The sequence below is a fragment of the Mus pahari genome, chromosome 22, assembly GCF_900095145.1.
Source record: "Mus pahari chromosome 22, PAHARI_EIJ_v1.1, whole genome shotgun sequence".
In the NCBI taxonomy this organism is placed as follows: domain Eukaryota; kingdom Metazoa; phylum Chordata; class Mammalia; order Rodentia; family Muridae; genus Mus; species Mus pahari.
The window spans coordinates 34,612,549-34,627,233 of NC_034611.1; the positions used below are offsets into that span (position 1 = coordinate 34,612,549).

At 35.3% G+C, this 14,685-nt stretch overlaps 1 non-coding gene across 1 annotated transcript; it reads left to right on the top strand.

Annotated features, from left to right (window-relative positions):
• The first annotated feature begins 13,244 nt into the window (after positions 1–13,244).
• On the top strand, positions 13,245–13,305 carry LOC115063026. Its single transcript, XR_003842908.1, has one exon. It is a non-coding gene; the product is annotated as a U7 small nuclear RNA (small nuclear RNA).
• Positions 13,306–14,685: the final 1,380 nt, after the last annotated feature.

Genomic DNA, 14,685 nt, shown 5'->3' on the forward strand with positions numbered 1-14,685 from the left:
GTCTTATAGGCTTTTCTGTGTCTCCTCCTTACACTTCCAAGGCAATGATACTTCCCATCAAAGTATCCTTGCTTTCCTTTATTATCATATTATCTTCCTCATAAACTAATGCAAATAAAAGTGCTAGACATAAATTCTTTAGAGTTTAAGATCTACACAAGTATTTAAGGTCTGATACAAGTAATTGAGAAGTGAATTTTTGTTATCCAATAGGAGAATAGGAGTCAAAAAGGGTTTGAAAAACAAAAATTTAGAAGCGTTTTAGGTTAAAAACCTTGTGCTTGTATGTAAGGGATTGTATTTGAGGTCTAACTCTCTAATTTATGTGAGTTTTTTCTCTGGGAGGATAAGGTGACTAATTTGAGTGAATTCATCCTCATTCAAAAATAATGGTGAGGAGGAGGAGGAGGAGGCAGGGGAAAGGAAAAGAATCTAAAAGGCACTCAGTGAAATAGTAAATTTGGATTCAAACATTCTGTTTGACTATGCTGTATACACAAATGATGGTTCTACTATTTATGTTATTTTAATACTGCCTACCATGATCTGTAGGCCATCACTACTGCACTGTGAGCTAGAGTGTTTAAAATGGTTCTGGGTGTACCTTAACAAATATTACTGTAAAACACAAAATCACCATCACCCATACATACTTTAAAGTACTTTATTATCAGGTGTGAATATTTGTTAAAAGGCAAAGAAGGCAGATGGATTGAAATCTCCAGTGGGATCCCACCATTCAGCTATGACTAAGAGCTGCTGCCTCAGTTCTTGTACTTCGTAAAGAACTTTTACTCTCAATTTCAACCCACTCTGTCACTTTGATTCCCCAGAAGTTCTGTCACAAGTAGACATAAGGAGACAAAGGGAGTCCTTTTCTTTTTCTCTGTGAGTTGCCAATCCTCAGAAATACATCACAAGGAAATACATTTGTTTGTTTCTAACCAGGGGGAAGAATAGACTTCATAGAATAGAAGAATAGATATTCACAGAGACGTGTCAGAGGGCTGTTGTACACAAGCTTATGGGAAGGTACTGGCACTGAGACTCACATGGACAAGAAAACAAGGAACTTGATAAAGACTATGATAAGCAAGTAGTCCTGTTCTAAGTACAGATGATGGCACACAAGCAACTCTGATTTTAGTCTCCAATCTTATTCAGTAATTCTGTGAATAACTCTTTGACTATGGAATGCTAGAGTTTTCTAAAATGTCAGTCTCTCAGACCAGGCAAGGTGATTAAATATTATTTAAAACACGATCCTGTGTTACTCATTGTCATTTCCTGTACAAACATACTACAGATGTGATGTTAATTTTATTTTATTTTATTTTTTTGTTTTTTTTTCTGAGACAGGGTTTCTCTGTGTAGCCCTGGCTGTCCTGGAACTCACTTTGTAGACCAGGCTGGCCTTGAACTCAGAAATCCACCAGCCTCTGCTTCCAGAGTGCTGGGATTAATGGTGTGTGCCATCACATCCTGACTGATGTTAAAATTCTTAAGGGAAGTAGATGCTATTAAAACCTTTGCTCAGGTGGTGAAAAAGTTACTGTCTATTCTCACAAGCCAGTATTTAAAGTAGGTGTTGTGGGAGAACAGATGTAAAAGGACCAGGCACTTCATGATGTCATAAATTAGAATGTGGCAGGGGATATTTTTATTTGTGACGGAAATAAAGGGGGAGGGGGGGAGAAGAGAAGGCAAGCCACTAGGATAATGTGGGAGATAACTTGATAGAACCATTTTCTTCCAAGTTAACTCCGTTATGAGACATACCAAATTTATTTGTTTGCACAGAAGATGGTGTTTTGAATTGCAAACTAATATTTAATGTGTATTTAGGAAAAGAAAACCTATCTTACAATTGTGTATTTTTTCACTTAAATTATATGCCTTTTATTTTATCGTTTAGATTAAAAACAAGGTTCCTGAAGATGAGAAATATATATAGCCAGATGATAATTTAAATTGGTAAAGAGTGCTGAAAATGTAAATAATTCATTTGGAGTAGTCAGATTTCATACCACTCACAATATCTACATGAGGTCAAGCCAACCCCAGGAGCCTTCCATTTTCTAGCTCATTATGACACAACTTAGAACCAACTTTACCCTTTTGCCTGCTCTCTCAGTTAGAAGCTATCATGCAATAAAAAAGTATTTCACATTTTGCTCTAATTATGGCCATCAGTAAAAAAATTGATAATATAAAATTATATGCAAGAGCCTCCTGAGTGTTTATGCCATGCCTGCTTGCCCACATCCTTGTCATAGGCCTCTCAAAGGGAGAATGTCATCTTATCAAAGGGGAGGAAGGGTGACCGGAGGTTCTACTGACTTAGGCTGTGTGCTAGGACCATGCAACTTCAAAGCAGAGCAGAAGGAGCAGGACATCACCTGCCCCTAGTTTCTCAAAGCAACACAGAAAGTCATGGATCTAAAAGAGAGAATTTCTCCATTCTCTAAGTTAGCACTAAGAGTACAGATCCAGTCTAATGGACAAAGGAGGGAAAAACGTTAGGATTTTTTAAATCTTTCACACTTGTCTCAGGCCTTATTTACTGATTTTTTTTTCAACCAAGTAGAGGCTACAAAAGAACATAACCATTTTCTTCCTCTGACTCAGTGAATAAATTGGGAAATGCAAAGGGCCTGGTTTTATTATTTTCCAAAACTAAAACTTACACAAAACATGTCATACTGCCTTTTGTTATGCTATAGTTCTGTGTAGAGTCTAAAATCAAACGAACATTGCATTACGTATATTTGGAGCCAGCCAGCTTTGGTTGAATCTATCTGTCAGTAGCAGAGCCTACCTTCAGAATTGATAACAGACAATAAACTATTTACTGGTTGACATATGCAGAATTGTCTTAAGATAACCAATAAAGCAGGGACAGTGTCTGAAAATAACATAAGGAAACAATCTAAAGGTTCTTAATATATACTGCTGGTTCCCCTCGACACTCTCTCAGTTGAGAACTATTTCTATTCCTGTTCCATCATTTTGGTTAGAATAAACATTTGTGACAATAATAATCAGGAATGTTGGCATTTAAATTCTAAATGTGTTACCTTAACACATTCATAAGGCACTTTTAATGAAAGTCACATCAATTCTCTAAACTAATTAATGTATACCAATTTTTGACATTCTCTGCCTCCTAATTCATTTCCTTGGTGTCTGGTTATAGCACTGAAATGTTGATGCATCTCTGTGGCTCATCTCCAAAGGCCTGATGAACTGAATTTGCCTTTTGCATTCTCATTTTTAAGGATTTATGGTAGGATGTAGTGGTGACACATGGTGACTTACACCAGTCTGGAGCACCAGCTGGTGGTTCTTGGTCGTTAAATAGTCATCCAGATTTTTTTTTTCTTTTGTCATGTGGAGAAAAGATGGATTAATAATACATTTTAAATTAGAATTAAAAAATAATAATGCCCCTGACAATACATACTGTGGAGTGCAATTAATCATCGTGGAAAACTTCTCATCTTTTATAAAGATTGGTTAAACTGATTAACAACCAAGGGTAAGTTTTCTCACTACGTTAAGCAGGTATACAACAACAGCAGCAGCAGCAACAACAACAACAACCAAAGAAACAGCAGAAGATACAAGGAGATGAGGTCACTAGAAAATGTTAGGAGCAACTTCGGGCCAACCATTGAACAATTGCACTTGAATTGTCCACTGTGGTATTTTTGTACTGTTGCTGCATTATTAACAAGAGTTTAGAGGTACACGCTTTCAAAATTGAATATCAGTTTTATTGTTATGTCAACATTTTTCTAAAGGTTAAATAGACTCAAATAATATTACTACAACTGTTTCAATAAAACTTTACAAAGCCCTTTCAGAATTACTCACCCAGACTTACAATAACATTATCATTAATATTCTATTTTAGAAATAAATTATCCAAAGCATTAAAAACACATTTCAGTCACAATTACGAAGTTAATGAAAGTCAGAATCTGGACTAAAATTCAGTCTCATGAGACACACTTGCTCTATAGACATCAGCCTCAAGGCAAAGGAATTAACAAAATCACTCACCATGATGACAACTGAACTTGATTCATTTTTTTTAATGGTTTAATTTTCTTTTGAATCCTGTGTGTATGTGTGCATGGGTACATTGGTTCATTCACCACTATATAAGCTTTCTGAATAGCTGAGCACAGCTTTTGTGTATAGATATAACCTTAAATGTTTGGAAGCCATTTTTACCCCGTGTCAGTTAAGTGAAAATAAAGAAATAAGTCTGCCATTGGGGTCTATGATTTAACATGGTTTAAAGTCACAGATATGAGTTTTGTTCATTATACTGAGTCTCACATCTAGTCAGAGAGCCATTGGTTATCAACAACACTTATTCCACAATTGATCAGATAGCTAAATACTGCCTCAGAGTTTGGTATTCTGATTCTTACTGTTTATAACTGGATGAGAACAATGTGATGACCAGCCAGTCAAAATCAAGCTTAACTCTAGCTTCCTTTACTAATGATATTTTACAACTAATGTGTGTGGAATCTTCAATAATATGACCTTATTATTTAGCTTTGTTGTGAAATACAACAGACTGACAAGAGCACATATATTGTGCAGAAGGGTGAAAGACATGGAATCTAGACTGTCCTTGATAAATCCTTGTGAATGTATCTCAGAAGTCGCCAGGGACTGAGGACTATATTCAGTTATAGAAGCATCTTCCACCATAGATTAAACCCATTCATTCCTTCTTTTGTATTTTTATTTGGATTTCAAGATAGAAGTTTTCTATATGGAAAAAGTACATGTTTCTGGTAGTATCTGTTACAATATATCAAGAAAGGAATAAAGAAAAATTACATATAGGCTTTGGATTTAGTGTGATCAAAGTAAGACTTAATATTTTAAGAAAAGATGAAATTTATTCTCTTTCAAATAAACTGAGGTTAAATTAAGTTATATGAGTTATTTTTTTCAAATACCAAATTACAATTATAAATATAATTGAAATCAATGTTTAACATTTTTTTTCAACTTTATACTTAATAAGGTTCAAATGAAAAAATTATTTAACTAGATCATTGAAAATTGCATCTAATATTCTGGTCATATTTGCCTCTCTCCACCCAACCTAATATTTTGTTCTCTTTTTTTCTTTTAAACCCTTAATTTCAATTTGTGTACTCATACATTCTTGAATGTGCAACCTTTCCAAGGAGCATGGAGAACCATCATTAAACAAAACTGACCTCCCTCATTTTCAGGAGCTATCAAACTCAATCAGTTCCTTAGCTGTGGTAGGATATTGAGCCCACTTGCTGGCTCCATGCTGAGATTTTTATCTGCTTAACCTGGTGCAGGATTTGTGTATGCTGACAGTACCCTTGTGAGTTCCCATTTGTCTGGAAAATAGTTTCCTTGTAGTCGTGTCCTGCTTTTACTTTTTAGTATCTTTCACTCAGCTTTCAAAACTATTGCTGAGGTTGTGTAACAGGGGATGTTTGGTGCAGGGCTGAATTCTCCACAAGCTCTTGTTTTCCCCAGTGTTGATCATTTGTGGGGTTCCGGTGTGAATTGTGATCTACTATATAAAAAGATTTCTCTGATGAGAATTGAAAGATGCATTAATATATGCATGTAGTGTTAAATCCTAGAAGTCAATTTAGTACTATGTCATTTCAATAGAATTATACGAATGTGTTTTCTTACAGGGCCTATGATCTTGGCCCCAATGAATTTGTTAGGTATGGGCTTCATTTTGTAGAGTGGGGCATAAATAAAAGAAGATGGTGTCTGGCTACTCCCATTGTATCGGTGTGATTATAATACCAGTGGATATGTCCTGCAAGGGTACTCACTGTGTCACTAATATCTAGGGAGGTTACTAGGTAATATTCCTGAATCTTTTTATCCTCTATGTAATATTGGTGAATCCTTTTCTTCTTAGCAAGCTTCCCTGTCAGTATCAACTTTATTTCTCCATGTTCTGTTATTCTACTCATTGGCATCTTTAGGAATAGGATCTTACTGTTAATTCTAGCGATGAGGGAGACACAAAAACAATGGCAAAAGACAATAACCTTTGGGAAAGGTTCTATGGGACCTTAAAGGTCAACAACTGTATAAGATGTAACCTGTTCCTGGCACTGGACATTTCGGTAATCTTTTGTGCCTAGCAAGAGCATTTTTTGGCTTAATATAGATGCTTTCTTTCAAGTACTTTACAAATATATATGTGTATATTTTAGGAAGCTTCCACATTAGTAGTAATATTTCCCCATGACACTTATTTAATCATCTTTAGTGTTGGTTATCTTCTTCCCCACTCTCCCTACCACCCTGCCCTCTCAGTATAAGTTAATAACATCTTTAAATTATCTATCGTATGACATATACAAACAGTAGAATGTTATCCTCAAAACAAAATATGAATCTCATGTTTTCTACAGTGTAGATGAACCTTGAAAAAATTTGCTGAGTGAAATATATGGACTAATATTCTCTTTGCTTCAATTTACTCAAGGTACAATAATAATTAAATTAAAAATAAAAGGGAAAATATATTTATGATGGGAGTATGGTGGGAATGAGATGCTATTTTCATTAGTAGTAGATTATCTTTTGAGCTAATGAATCACTCTAGGAGAGCATATGGTGATGGTTGCATAGCAATAGTTAGTGACATTAAATTGCATATCAAAAGTAGTATAAATCTTGTTGCCCATATTTTACTGAGTTTAAAAATATATACTTTAGTTCTGCATAGAATGGTGGTGTTTGCATTAAAATATTATATACCAATAATCTCAAGTTCATGTCATAATCTCGAGGTAGAAATATGGGTACAGCAGGGAAAATAGGTATACATAAGACATTGAAATATGATTAGCCTAAAAAGAGCTAGAAATACAACAGAAATGAGTTCATTAAATAAAAATCCTGTCTCATGTGAAATTTATCTTTGTGCAGATTTCACCTAATGCACTTCCTACTGTGTACAGATGATGGCACTAATTCAAGCAGAAAATTGACATGTTGGCCTTAGATAGAGAAGCTTGAATCCACATCTGTAGAACTGGTTTGAAAATCAGAGGTAAAATATAAGCAAGGAAGAATCCACTGAAGCTTAGATAGAAAATTTGCAATAAACTCCCCGAAAACATTTCAAAACTCCCAAGTCACACATCCACTAGGGAAAATTCTAAATCCACAGAGCAAAGTAAGAGCTGCACACTGAGAACTGACCAGTTGTGACACGCTGCTCACAAAAGAGGGAATTGGAATTTGTACCTAAAATAGCTTCCTCCAGGCATAAAACCTACAATATTCAAAGGAAGAAAACCACAACTAGAATTGTTTTAATATCTTCCTACAACACTCAGCATAACATCAAACATAACTATTCACAGTATAAGAAATTAGTAATATATGTTAAGATTATTAGGATATACTGATATTCTAACAATTTGTGCCTATTGACAAAGGCCTCTGATCCTAACTATTTTAGAGGCCAAATAGGGAGGATCACAAATTCAAGGCTTGCTGTGCTAAAGGAGAAGTTGGCCAAGCTGGATTAGTTATTAAGATTCTGCTTAAAGCCGGGCCTGGTGGTGCAGGCCTTTAATCCCAGCACTCGGGAGGCAGAGGCAGGCGGATTTCTGAGTTCGAGGCCAGCCTGGTCTACCAAGTGAGTTCCAGGACAGCCAGAGCTATACAGAGAAACCCTGTCTCGAAAAAAAAAAAAAAAAGATTCTGCTTGAAAGTGGAAAATAGCAGCAGGAATGTTTGATATGGTTTAGTGGGACAATGTTGTCTAACATGCAATCTTGAGTTCAGTCCTAAATTCTGAAAACAAACAAATAAATCCACATTGAAGAAACTAAAAGTCTAATAGAAACAATAAATATGTGATTATATCTTTATATAATTAATAACTGGATTTTACTTTTTAAGAGAATATTCCAGTGGGAAAGAATCATGATGTTCATTGTGATTATTCATCAGGGCAATGACTAATTAAAGCACTATATATTGTCAATATATGCTTAGTTCCTAAGAGTGAAAATATGTACTCCTGGGAGCAAGTAAGAGTTAGTACAAGCAGAATTTACATTGTGCTACTGAAAGTATAATTAAGTGAAATTCTATATTTATGTAGGAATGCTCTTGATGCTAAGTTGACTATGTGCAATTCCTGTGACGTTATAATTTTCTCTTATATACAAACAAAATAAACACAGCAAATATGTTTCCACAACAGACAGGTTCAAGTAGATTCATTGCTACTTTAATAAAGAATGACAAAAATATGTAAACAAATAGAAATAGCGACAAATTAGTGAAATGTATAATTATACTATAATCAGTTCACCAAATAAAGATGCCCAAATGCTAAAATATAGGGATAAAAATACATGAATGTCTGCTTCTGAGAACTTCAAAGAAAATTTGTGTAACAAAGAAGAGAAAGACAAAACAATAAATTTTATAGATGTGTTGGGGACATGAGGGTATGGGATAATCAGGTGGGAGGGGAAATAGGGTAGAGGGAGAGAATTCGGGTAAGCACAGCTTGAACTTTAGGGCATGTGAGGAATGAAATAGAAACCGAGTTCAGTGGCAACTACCTATAAAAATGAAGATGACCCTAATAAGGTCTTCTAATAAGAGGGATATGTAGTCTCAATGTGGCCATATCTTATCACCAAATAAGACTTTCAGTAAGGGGACTGGGTTGCACCCAATTGAGTTGTTGACCTAGGATATTTCATGGAAATTCCCAAATAACCAAGGCTGTTCCTCAGATAATGGCAGTGCCCCATTTCCAAGGGCAATACCCACATAGCTCATTGAATGAATGTTAGGCAGTGGCGTTACAGATTTGTAGATGTATTCAACCAATGTATGATTGACTTAAGAATCACTCCACATGACAGAATCCATACCTGATACTGCTTAAGTAACTAAGAACCAGACACTAAATAACCCAGAGACTTAGGGTAAAACAAAATACTACTGGTCTAAAACAATAAAATTATCAATAAAATGACTGCGATCAATGTTCTGTAATAGTCATTGATTAGTTAAATCGTTATCAGAGAAGTTTTCTCATGTAGTAGATAGAAACAGTTACAACCAGACTTTATATGGAAAGGCTAAATAGGATGTTCCCATCAAATGTGTTCCCTTATCGCTAAGAGAACTCCATGAAAGAGAAGGCAGAAAGAGAGTAGGAGCCAGAGGGAATAGGGGATACCCAGAGAGCAAGGCCCTCTGAATCAATTAAGTACATATGAGTTGATGGAAATGAACCATGAAAGCACAGGGCCTACATGACTCTGCACCATGTCCTCTGCATATATATTTTGGCATTTAAGTCAGTAATTTTATGGAAACCTTAAATGTGTAAATGAGTGAGCCTCTGATTCCTGTGTCTGCTCTTATAGCTCTTTTTCTTCTTTTGATTTGCCTTGTTCAGCCTTGATAAGATAGATTTGAGTATGTCTTACATTTTATATTATCATGTTTGGTCGCTATCTCTTAGAAACCTGTCCTTTTCTAATAAGGGACAAAAAGGGAGTAGGTAAATCCAGAGGGGAAGGGAGATAGGGAAGAAATTTGAAGAGTAGATGAAAGGGAAGCTCTAATTATAATATATAAGAAAGAAATTTATTTTTAATAAAAGGAGAAGAAGGAAAAACAAGGCTACAAAATTAATATAAATATGTCCTGGCATTCAACTGGCTAATAGAGATGAGAGTGAGCCCAACTTGTAGAATATATATTAATTTTGTGCTAAATATTTTCATTTCAATAATATATTTTTTTTAGAAAAACAACCAAGGTAAACTTTTAGTTTAGTTTTTATTCCAGCAAAGGTGAACACTCCTGTAGAAAAAAATAGATTTTTTTTTCCTAAAAATAAACAAATAGCTTTTTCAAGAAAAGTAGAGTACAGAAAACATGCATGAATATATATTGTTTCAAATGGAATGATAGACCAATGAAACTTAACGTACAATAAATGAAAGACATGTTTTCAAAGGTCATTTTGCAACACAAACCAAAGAAAAACTTAAATTAAACTCATTTTTTACATTACTATCTAATCTTATAATTTTATCAAAAATATGTTTAAACAAATAAATAAGAGATATAAGCATTAAAATTCAATGCTAAACCAAAATCATATTTATGGTATCATATGAAGAATATCATATATTCTTCATATATTAAAATATATTAACATATTTCATTTCACTAAAAATGAACAGTTTAATTGAAGCAGTTTATCATGGAATCTTTTCTGGGAAAATATACAACTATAGATAGCAATTGGAAAATGACATAACAAAATGGTAAATAAATATGAGTTATTGCCTAGTACATACTGCTTGGCAGCATATTAAACAAAAAAAAAAGCACTTAACTAAAATAAAACTTACTTACTGCATATATGTGCAGAAGCACACAATGTCCTGAAATCCTTATTGCCCTGTGACTTTGTCAATGGGGAGATAACAGAGATGTACAGCAAAGGACAGTTTTCTAATTCATTGTTTTACATTGCGTATTCTAAGGGCACAACTGGAAGCCTTGGTGTGAGGAATCTGGGCTATGTCCTATGTTCTACTTGAAACACACACTGGGTGCTCTTTCAGACAAAACTGCACCAGTTTTAAGTAACCTGAACCTTGACACTTGTTCATTGAGTTCCACTGCTTACTTTCCGATTTCAATTTATATTTCTGAAAAGCTACCTATGTCACTGCCCCAGGACTAATCTCAATCATAATTTATCACAACCTTGAGATGAATTCCAAATATAGACTAAACATTTTTCATTTCTCTGTGAATGATACCTTAAAATAAAACCTGAGACAATCCCAGGTACATTTCCTTAGCTAGTGACAGGTTCTTACTCTCAATCAGAGGTAACATTCAAATTATGTAGGAAGCCAGCTCTGTTTTAATGAGTGACATTTATTGACCACTCTATTCTTTAAAGTCACGTGGATGACTGCACTGCACACTCCGATTCTAAACACACTCCATGAAACATTAAAAAGAAGAGGATGGAAATTAACATTCATTAATCACCAGACTTCTGTCAAGTATAATGCTAGACATTTCTCATTACTTAAACTATCTTATTCTCAGGACAAGTTTTGGGAGATTATAAAGACCACATCTTACTGAAGACAGAAAAATTTAGTACAGGAAAGTTAGAGAACAAGGAACTATAAAGAAGTAGTGAATGATAGAATTGATTCTTGAATTTTAGTACTTGACATCTGAGATCCTGGTATTCTACTGAGATATGCTGAATTTGCATGTGTATGGAGTTACCTTGCATTGGGAGATAATGGGAGCCAATATGGAATTAAGACATTTCACAGAGTCCCACTCCTATACAAATAATTATAGGTAACTAAGGAATACTCAGAGAGGTAGAAAATAATCCTCCCAAGGGATGATACCCCTAACTGGTGATTCAATTGCAAGTTGTCAGTTTTGAAATCACACTCAAACAAAACTAGATTGTGCAGTTATGGTTATATATAGTTTTACACACACACACACACACACACACACACACACACACACAGTAAAAAGTTTGAAAGGGAATAAAGTCAGTATGGTAGGGATTGGAAGTAGGAATGAAAATGGTTTAATTGTAGTTTTTAATTAAAAAATTAAAAGGTTGACTAAATTTATTTCTTAAACATATGTTTTCCTTTTCCTTTTCTTTTAGTAGTTAGTTGTATTTTTCTCTTCCTCAGGCAATTTTCAAGACTATCATATAAATTTTCAATTTGCATAGATTCATTTGAGTAGAAAATATTCATAGAAAGTTATATGCATAAATCATTACAAAAGTTTAATGAGAAAAAGTTGTAAAAATTGATTCAAGGTTTGGTCTTTGAATATGCTTCAAGTACTTAGTAAGTATCAGAGTGTATATATATTATACTCCTTGGATAGAAAAATAATTTTTACAATTATGGATGTGAGGAATTTGAGTGAGGTTTATGCCACTATGCTCACCAAATAGTTTGCTATTTGGAAACATATGAAGTTATTATGAGTAGTAAGAATTATTTGTTTCATGTATATTATTTATTCAGAACTATTGAAATAAGAAATCATGTTTCCTTCACTTACATACATATTGAGCAGGGTGGTGGTGGTGCATGCCTTTAATCTCAGCACTTGGGAGGCAGAGGCAGCAGATTTCTGAGTTTGAGGCCAGTCTGGTCTACAGAGTGAGTTCTAGGACAGTCAGGGCTACAGAGAGAAACCTTGTCTCAACAAAACAAAACAAAACAAAACAAACAAAACAAAGCATACATATTGAAATTGAGTTATATTTAATGAATAACTGCCAAACCCTGCCGTGCAAAAGGGAGAGCTTGACAAAGTTCCTGCCGCTGGAGGAAATGTAGTAGGGCATGGGCCTCCAGGAGTGCTGATATCTGATAAGGCTTGTTTATGTAAAAATGTACATGCTTTCATGTTCCTTTTGGATGGAGGATCTCCTGTTAAAGTTAATGATTCTATGATACTTAGAAACAGCCCAGGTTTCTTAGTGAAATGGTAAATGTTGTGATCTCTAGGGCAGACCTTAAGGCTGTGGGAAAAAACTCCGAAAACATGAATTCAAGAATGTATAATTTCTCAACCATGCAATATGAACTATATGAGGGGCTTCATGGACCTAAAAGAACAAAGACAGCTGCACTAATTAGCCAGTTTCTCAGAAAGATAACATCGCAGGGAGATTTTTAAGTTCAAGTTCTGCCTAGGACAGAGCAAGGTTAGGTCCATGCATGTTGGGAATGGTAATTTCAGTACTGGAGGATCCCAGGATCCCACCCAGCTAAATTTATGACAACAAAGGCAGGCAGACCTCTGAATACACTTGCTGAATTTAAAAAAAAAAGAAAAAGAAAATGAAAGAAAAAAAAAAAACAAAACAAGTCCTTATTGTCTCTTTCTAAGAATCAAGAGGCTAAGTTCATAAAATGCTGATTTATGGAGTTATTAAAAGAGAACCTATAGTAAGTGACTGAATTTGTAGTAAAAATACTGATTTATAAGTGGTAAATAAAAAAACTGGACCTTGGTCCACAAGAGAGTTCTACCCAAATAGAACTGTTTGGAAAGTAAACACCTTTTTTAGGATTTCTCTATCAGGATATCTCTGACTTTGGTCAGAAAACACAAAAGGTATCCTGGAGAGCTGTTACAGCTCTAAAATTTTTTTCTAACAGGTTTTCAGACTTAGGTTAGAAAACCTAAGAACTATCTCACACAGAGAGAGCTATCTCGAGCAAAGAACTGTTTATAGCAGAAAGCTATCTTGACCAGACAAGAGAGCCAGGAGCTATCTACAGAGCTAGTACCAAAGATTGATTTCAAGTAGTTTCTTTGACACTCCCAAACACCTCTTCCTGAGGAACCTATCTCCAAGCCAAGGCTGGTCCTCGACAAGTGAATAACACAAAAAATTAAAATAATATTTCATATAATGGCTATATTTGTGAAATAAAAGCATGAAAGGGAAATACTTGGCTGAGTTCTGACCTATGAGAAAAGAGAAGGATCTGCTGTTTAATGATCAGGATAATACACCTAGACAAAAGTAAGAGCCTCTGAAATGGAAGAAGACACGAACCTAAGTTGCAGAATGAAACTTAGTTGGAAAAGGGCAACACTTGGATCAATCCCTGACCACCAGGCTTTGCATAGACTTGGAGATTCTACCCTGTTGAAGTTGTGCATAGCTACTAATTTTTGCAATTGGAACCATATCACTTTGAATCCTATTTTGATAATTGATTTTTTTTTTTTTTTTTTTTTTTAAGTTTTATTTTTTTTTTTTTTTTTTTTTTTGGAATGTGATTTTATTCTGCTCTCTAGGCGAGCCACAGAGAATGACATGCAGTCAAGGGCAATTAGAGGACTGTGAGACCTAGTCCCAGATTGGGCTGTTAGCATTGGAGGCATGGAACAGAATCCAGTGAGTATCTGTTCTTCCTTGTACACCAGTGGATGTCACCACTGGCCACTGAAACAGAATGACTTTTGGGGGAGTAGTGTTTTCTCTGTATAAACAGTGTTTCCTTCTCTTGTGTTTTGGGTCTTTTGTTTGTTAATTTCTTTTTTCTCCTTGACAGGGATTTCTATAGTCTAGGTTGGCTTACAATTCCTTATGCAGCCCAGGTTGACTTTGTTCTCCTGATTCTCTTATCTCTACCTGATTGCCGCAATATCAACCAACCAGACACCCCAGAGCTAAACCAAACTACCATCCAAAGAGCACACACGAAGGGACCCAGGGCTCTAGGAGCATGTGTAGCAGAAGAGGTCATTGTCTGGTATCAGGAGGAGAAGTCCTTGGTCCTGTGAAGGCTTGATTCCCCACTGTAAGGGAATGCCAGACAGCGACATGGGAGTGGGTAGATGGGAGGGGGGCATCCTAAAAGAAGCAGCATGAGGGAGTGCTACACTCCAGTAGTGACAAGCTGACAATCACGACAGGCCCCCAAAACCTGGGAGCTGTCCTGAGACAAAAAGTTCTTGGAAGCTTAGTCTCCTGGAACTGTGATATCCCATAGCATCTGTGTGCTTCCCTTCAGTATTGTTTTGTTATAGGTGCCTCCAAACAATGACTTGCCA